General features: G+C 32.3%; 2 pseudogenes; one reads left to right on the top strand and one right to left on the bottom strand.

The window, feature by feature from the left end:
- Positions 1-1028: 1028 nt before the first annotated feature.
- Positions 1029-2019, bottom strand: LOC145105385 (bidirectional sugar transporter SWEET12-like; annotated as a pseudogene).
- Positions 2020-2022: 3 nt separating this feature from the next.
- Positions 2023-2943, top strand: LOC145105384 (bidirectional sugar transporter SWEET13-like; annotated as a pseudogene).
- The last annotated feature ends 4659 nt before the right edge of the window (positions 2944-7602 follow it).

Here is a 7602-nt window from a genome sequence, read left to right as displayed (position 1 = left end):
TCCATTTTTAAAATTTCAATTTCATTCGCACTCTATCCTTGCAAATTCACCTGTACTTTTATAGCCCACACCGAGTAACTTAACTTCGTAAGCATTGGATAATGTAACGTAACACTACTGTTTTTCTTAGATTTTTAACACCGTAACCATACTTTGCATACAAGTTACCAAGCTCTCATAGTTGAAAATTAAAAGGATCAAATGTATGCTAATAATTAGAGGTAAACTAATTGCTTAAGTTATGATTTTTTAAAATCATAACGTTATAAGATAGAGAAATAAATCGGAATGCTACAAGTTTTCTACTAATTGGAATTACTTACAATGCTTGAAAACTAGTTCTATATATAGCCTACAATTTGTTATATTAAATTTTTAATGTACACTACGCTTCCATTATCTAACTGCAAAGTAAATCAAGACATATCTCCTTATATATCTTGGAAATATATTTAATATCTAGTAAAAATATAAAAGTAACATTTAGTAAAATATAAAAAATATAGGATATGCCAATTATTTATTCATAAAGAAAACCATTCTTACATAAAGTTATCTCTCCAGTGAAAGAAAAAAACTATCCTTCCATTTAATTCTTCCAAAGAGAGAGAATCTCTATACTTCCACAAACGTATCTTTTGTTGCGATTACTACATGGAGAGATGTCTAATACATAAAGTTATCATTCCAAGGTTTATTATTTCACACAAACCATGATAACCCCTTTCTTAAAGAAGATCTAGTCAAACTAATTAATTTAGCTTTATTGTGAATTAAAATCCAAATGTATATTTCATGCGCCAACTTCAATGGGGCAATTACCCATGTTAGGGACCAAAGGGCTTCTAGCCCAACGGTATCCGGTGTTGCCCTCCTTCCTTGAGGTTGAGGGTTCAAGTCTCGTCGTGGACATACGTAGATTTAAGGTGTAGTTTAGTAGTATATTAGATTTGCCGTTTCAAAAAAAAATTAAGCATGTTAGGGACATCTTGATGTTAAAAAGCCTCGAGATTAGTCTTTTGAGAAATTTATGAGAATATCTTACTAATATCAGCACACAACATAGTTTTCAGCTTTACAACATAATGATTTTCTGATCTCTAAGTTTTGGAAATATTTGATCAGTAGCCTTTACTTCACATTTAGAATTTGTTTCATTGATATTGGGGCTTTGTTTTTGTAAAAAAATATAATACCATTTGAATGATACCAAAAGTGAATCCAAGTACATTTGGAATCTGCAAAAGGTGGTATCAAGACAAGCGTTAGATAAAACATATGTAACTCTGTTAAACAGAGGGACTTAAAGAGGCCATTGAATTGTTTGTATAATTGTATAAAGTCATACCGCAATATTAAAGTCACCAAGAAGAAGGCCATAAAAGAACCAAATAACAACTCTAAGGGTGAGAGCTACTGATAGTATAATTGGCATGTACTCTATGCTTATTGTTTTAATCTTTTGTCGCTAGAAAATAATATGAATATCATACATACTAAGAAATCTCACCGTGTAAAATGTAAAAAGAAAAGATTCATATATTACAAGGTTAATATTAGTTTATAATCCATATATAAATATCATAACTCCTAAAGGTGCTACAAAAACACATAAAGAAAACACGAGGTAAATCTATCCAATTATCACGCCATGAGTAACTCCACTTGTAAGGAACTGAGTGAGAACAACAAGCAATCTAAAACCAATAACTATTAGAAATAAGCTTAGCCAGACTCTCCATCTGCATAGCCAAGTTTTAGTGTGTTAATTTAAACTTCCTTAATAATCATAACTGCCATCATTATGTTTCATGGTGAAGTAAAGATAGGAAAATACCCGAGCCTTATTTTGTGCATAAAAGAGAAAGAAAAAAATATATACAACGTCTCGATGAAGCAACCAATAGAGTTAATGGTGATGAAAAGCATGACGTTGGACATAAGCATGCAATATATAGTATAATACATGGCAATGAAGAAGCCCACAACATATGGTGATGAATTAAACCTTACAGACCAACGTTTTATAAAGTTTACAAGAACAAATCAACTGAAGGATTTTGGTCGGCACATAATGTTGTGGGCTTATCCAATTCCATGATTTATATTATATATGTATTGCTCAAGTCCAATGTCATTCTTCTCATCACCATTAGCTCAATTGGTTGCATCATCAAGGCGTTCTATATATGTTTCTTTCTCTTCTATGCACCAAAGAAGGCTTAAGTATTTGCTAATCTTTACCTCACAATGAAACTTAATGATGGTAGTAATGATCATCAATGAAGTTTAAATTAACACGCTAAAACTTGGTTATGCTGATGGAGAGTCCAAAGTTAATCTTATTGCTAATAGTTGATGGTTTCAAATTGATTGTTGTTCTCACACATTTCCTTGCAAGTGGAGTTACTCATGGCGTGATAATGGGATGGATTTGCCTCATGTTCTTTTATGTATTTTTATAGCACCTTTGTGAGTTATGGTACGTCTATATGCATTATAAACTATTAACCTTGTAATAGATGAATCTTTTCGTTTCACATTTTACATGGTGAAAATTCTTAATATGTATGATATTCATATTATTTTCTAGAAAAAAATCATTAAAACAAGAAGCATAGAGTACATGCCAATTCTACTATCAGTAGCTCTCACCCTTAGCGTTGTTATTTGGTTCTTTTATGGCCTTCTTCTTGGTGACTTTAATATTGCGTTATGACTTTAAACAATTATACAAACAATTCAATGGCCTCTTTAAGTCCCTCTCTTTAACAAAGTTACCTATGTTTTATCTAAGGATTGTCTTGATACCACCTTTTGCAGATTCCAAATGTACTTGGATTCACTTTTGGTATCATTCAAATGATATTATAGTTTGTTTACAAAAACAAAGCCCCATTATCGATGAAAAATGTAACACCCGGAATCTGGAATACTAATTAAGGAATGATAATATGCAAATTGAAGGTCAACTCGTCGAGTCCAAGGGGGATAACTCGACGAGTAGGAATAAGTTTGGACGCGGGATTAGAAATTATAGCAGTGAACCAGAGGATGAATGCTGGAGCAAACACTGGAATAGGCACCGGTGAGAGAATAATCTATTATAGATGTAGTGAAATCGGGCATTTTAAGAAGAACTACCCAAAGTTAATTAACCAAGAAGTAAAACTTTAGGCAGATCAACCATGATTGGATCTGGAAATGAAAATCTAGGAACTATCTTTAATGACTAGTACATTTCTCATTCAACCACTCATATGTTAAAGTACGTTTAATTTCGTTATGCGTAGTAATTTTATGAACCTTGAACATTGGACGCATGATAAATCACAAATACAGTAGACTGGATGAAACCGGTAGAGTAGGAACGACTAGTGAAGTGTCGGAAAGCTAGTCACGAAATTCTAATAAATTGTGTTTAACACATAAAAAACATGTCCTTATGTCAAAAAGAACGAGCCGTACATTGTTGGGTACGATCATTGAACAATGACTATCCTTCCCAACCTTACCGTATAGAGTTAAGAAAGCTCAGATCTAGTCTCTAAAAGAGAAAACATCACGAGAGAAGCTTTATAAGGGAATGGATAAGTGAATCAAGCTCACAGGTAACATAATGCAATACATTACGAACCAAATATGAACACCCCAGTTCAACGACATCAGAAATCCTCGGGTTTACTCCAACATTCGGAAATGCCTGAATGTAAGTGGGGGTACATTTTAATGAACTTTTTAACAAAACTAACCAAGACACATTGTGTCCTGAATACTATTTGAGTAGTGGTTAGGTCCGCCCACTTCCTATAAAACAAAGAAAACAAGAAAGATGGAAAAGTTACGAAGATTTATCTTAAGTAAGCATCAAAATTACACAAGGTGTAAATTGCTATTGTCTCGTATGGAGATAGTACATTCACCTCAGGATGTTGACTATCACTACATAAAATTATTAGGGGCGTGCCTAGGTATGAACATAGCTTGCCATTCCCAATAAGCAAAATTATCCAAACTTTGAATGATAGGCTCCAAGCCTAAGTAATAAACTTTTAAAGTGCATGGACTACCCAATGGACATTGTTTGAGTATTTCAATAATAGTTATCACACACCAGCATAAAAGCTACACCATCTAAGGTTTTTTATAGACATAAGTGTCGATGCCTTGATCTGCAGAATAATTATAAGAGATACATAAACTGAACAAAGAACAGGTAAGTGGCACCCTGCCTACTGATCTAGACGTCAATCTTGAGATTTCAGAAAAGATTGAATGAACCAAAGAACGATTTAAGGTTAAACACGAACATTGACAAGGAACCGTTCCTTTTAGAGGAAAAATACGATTAAGAGATCAAGGTAAGTAAACCTATGACATGATAGACCTTTGAAATTTATGGTAGGAATTGGTCATGATTCCCGAAACTTAAATGATATGTATAACACGTGTCGGGTGTCAAAACTCGAGAAGTGTCTGTCCCATAAAACTCCTGTTATCTCTCTCAATTAAGTAAGCTAAGAAACCATATTAGTGTTGCATAATTGTTAGGTAAATACAATATAGGTATTTATAGAATTAAATTACTTTTGAAACGTTGTTGTGATCAACAATTCAAACTTGAAATATATACGAATCACATACACAAGAAAACTACATAAGGATCATGTACGAGATTTAGCATAATGACAATATCCTCAATTGTTTTTAAATATATCGCATCTACAAGCTAAAGTTCGGAATCAGATTGTTTTAACGAGAGGAGAATGTAACAACTGATAATTTTAGGTCAAAATTTGTCGGCCAAACCACCGCGAACCCTGTTGTATTAAGACCTAAAGTGTCTAAGTTTGTGTTAATATAATATATTAAATATATTACACTCATAATTAATTCAGAACGTCTCAACCTGTTCAACAAATCGTCTATCGTTAAGGATTGAATCAAAAATCACCTAAAATTAATTCTAATTGTAACGTTAAAAAAAATTTGCAGCTAGTATAATTACGACCAATTTATGCCCAAATTGGATAGATTATACTCTCAGGACTTCATGGATATAAATAACGTCAAAAACGGACGTCGTATGGAGAAGTAACGATCATCTTAAGAAATCAAATCAGTATAATACTGATTTTCTTAATAAACGAAAACTGAATTAATCCATCGAGGTACTTGCACAACTCGTATGGAAATACTGAGAACATTTTTGGGCTTAGACATAGGTCTAATATTTGATTTTATAATCACAATATTTTTAACCTGTAAATTTAACAAAGTCGCAAAAACTATCGAATTAGATCTAATTAATCTCGAAACTTTAAACAAATTTTACCAGAGTTCTACATATCAGATTTAGGATCCGTCTGAGTTTTTGAAATTCTTGTATGTCACAAGTGTGATATCACATTGTCTTGCACTCTTGGAACATGTTTAATACACTAAATGTCAAACCATGTGACTAAAACTCGATCATCTATCTCTCAATGAGACACATAAACATATGATGAATTAAATCAATACATCAATACATACAAAAAATACATACTTATTATACCAATGCATTTCTTACAAGTTTCACAAAAAGTACACAAATGATTTAAAGTCAATACTCTTTCTAGTAACTATAGCTTAATAGTACACACACATTATGGAGCTTTAATGACCAACCAAGTTAGAGATACACACTTCACTTGCACATTTTGATCACATAAACACTCTTTTCTGTTTCAATTCACGTCCACAAACGCCTCCATCAGAGGTGTTTCTCTTATGGTTTTCTAGTGAACAAAGGAGCATCAAACACCCCCAAAATTTGATGCCTAGTTCATTCCTTGTTCATCCTTATTTTTGTTCAATTTCAATTGAAGAAACCCCCACCGGAGGTGAAGTTTTTCCGGTGATCGGGAAGAAAATAGCCCCTCACACCTCTTCCTCTCTTCTGTCGAGCGCCACTACCAAAACCCCTACTTGAGATGCTGTTGCCGCTTGATTTGCTCCATCGTACCAACCCTCCTCCTCCCCTTCGCATACACTGTTGGAGTAGAAGAAAAGCAGTGTCACTGCTTTCGACTCTTTCCCTCTTTCGGTCCAGGCATCGGAGGTGCTCTTTGGTTGACAGATCAACCATCGGACCTGATTCCTTTCCGTCTCCATGTTTGTTTTTTCTGTTCTTCTTTCATTTCTTATCTCTCGATCAGACGAGGACCGAAGCCTCCATCGGTTGCTGCTTTGATCTCCTCCTTCGAACCATCCAAGCACCGGGGATGCATCTTTTTTGCATGCGTTTCATTCCTCCCTTTTTCTCGATATGTTAAAGAAGAGAACCAAAAAGCCCCAATCCTTTTCATTTTATGAATTTGACCTAAATAGCTCGTACATGTATTAAGTTATACCAAAACAACCCTTGTTTGAAACATATAAGAAAATCAACCTTTTTTCTGTTTAAATTGATCAAAATTACTCCCTCTAAATGTGTGATTTAGTTAAAACATCACCTTTTGTTAATTAAGTAACAAAATGGTCTCGATGGTTTGTTTTAAACTTAAAAAGTGTCAAGTTGTGGTTTCTCACAAAACGCTTCACAAAAATGAACCAAATACGGAATCACGCAACGATGGTCAGTCTTCATCGTCCCGTTTTATAATTTTATGATTTTTGTGGGGAGATACATACAGGTCTCGTTTTTATGAAAGTTTGATGCTATTTTGTGTTCATTTCATTGTAAGGCTTATAATCTCTAAGTATTCAAATCTTAATAACTTAAGTTTTAAAGCTTGATATTCTTTCTTGAATGTTTTGAATGGATTAGTAAATAAAACTATCATAGTAGTTTGAGACTGAAACATGTGCAAACAATCTTAGACTTGATGTTCTTTCTTGAATATTTTGAATTAGTTAGTCAATAAAACTATCATAGTAGTTTGTGACTAAAACATGTGCATAAAATCCTAAAATATTCTTGGACCAATCTTTGTAATAAACCCATTTTTATATAAAATTATAACTTTTTTATATAAAAATCATGTTTTGAACATTTTTTTACAAATATTTTGTAAAACAATACATAAAACATATATTTTTTTTAAATATATATGTATTATTGCTCTAGACCACATTTCATTTAACCAAAGGCATTTTTTTTTACATTTTTCATATAAAACTTAAATAAGCATTCCAGGTTGTCATTATTATTTTATATAAAAACCAAAATAAAATATTCTTGGACCAATCTTTGTAATAAACCCATTTTTATATAAATTCATAACTTTTTTAAATAAAAATCATGTTTTGACCATTTTTGTACAAATGTTTTGTAAAAAATACATAAAACACACACACACACAGACACACACACACACACACATATATATATATATATATATATATATATATATATATATATATATATATATTAATTATTGCTCTAGACCACATTTCATTTAACCAAGGACATTTTAATTTCATTTTTCATATAAAACGTAAATAAGAATACTAGGTTGTCATTATATAGTTAAACATATAATGACAACCTAGAATGCTTATTTAAGTTTTATATGAAAAATGAAATTAAGTTGCCTTTGGTTAAATGAAATGTGGTCT

The sequence above is a fragment of the Lactuca virosa genome, chromosome 4 (assembly GCF_052849685.1).
Source record: "Lactuca virosa cultivar CGN04683 chromosome 4, Lactuca_virosa_CGN04683_v6, whole genome shotgun sequence".
In the NCBI taxonomy this organism is placed as follows: Eukaryota; Viridiplantae; Streptophyta; class Magnoliopsida; order Asterales; family Asteraceae; genus Lactuca; species Lactuca virosa.
This window is presented reverse-complemented; position numbering and strand designations above follow the sequence as displayed.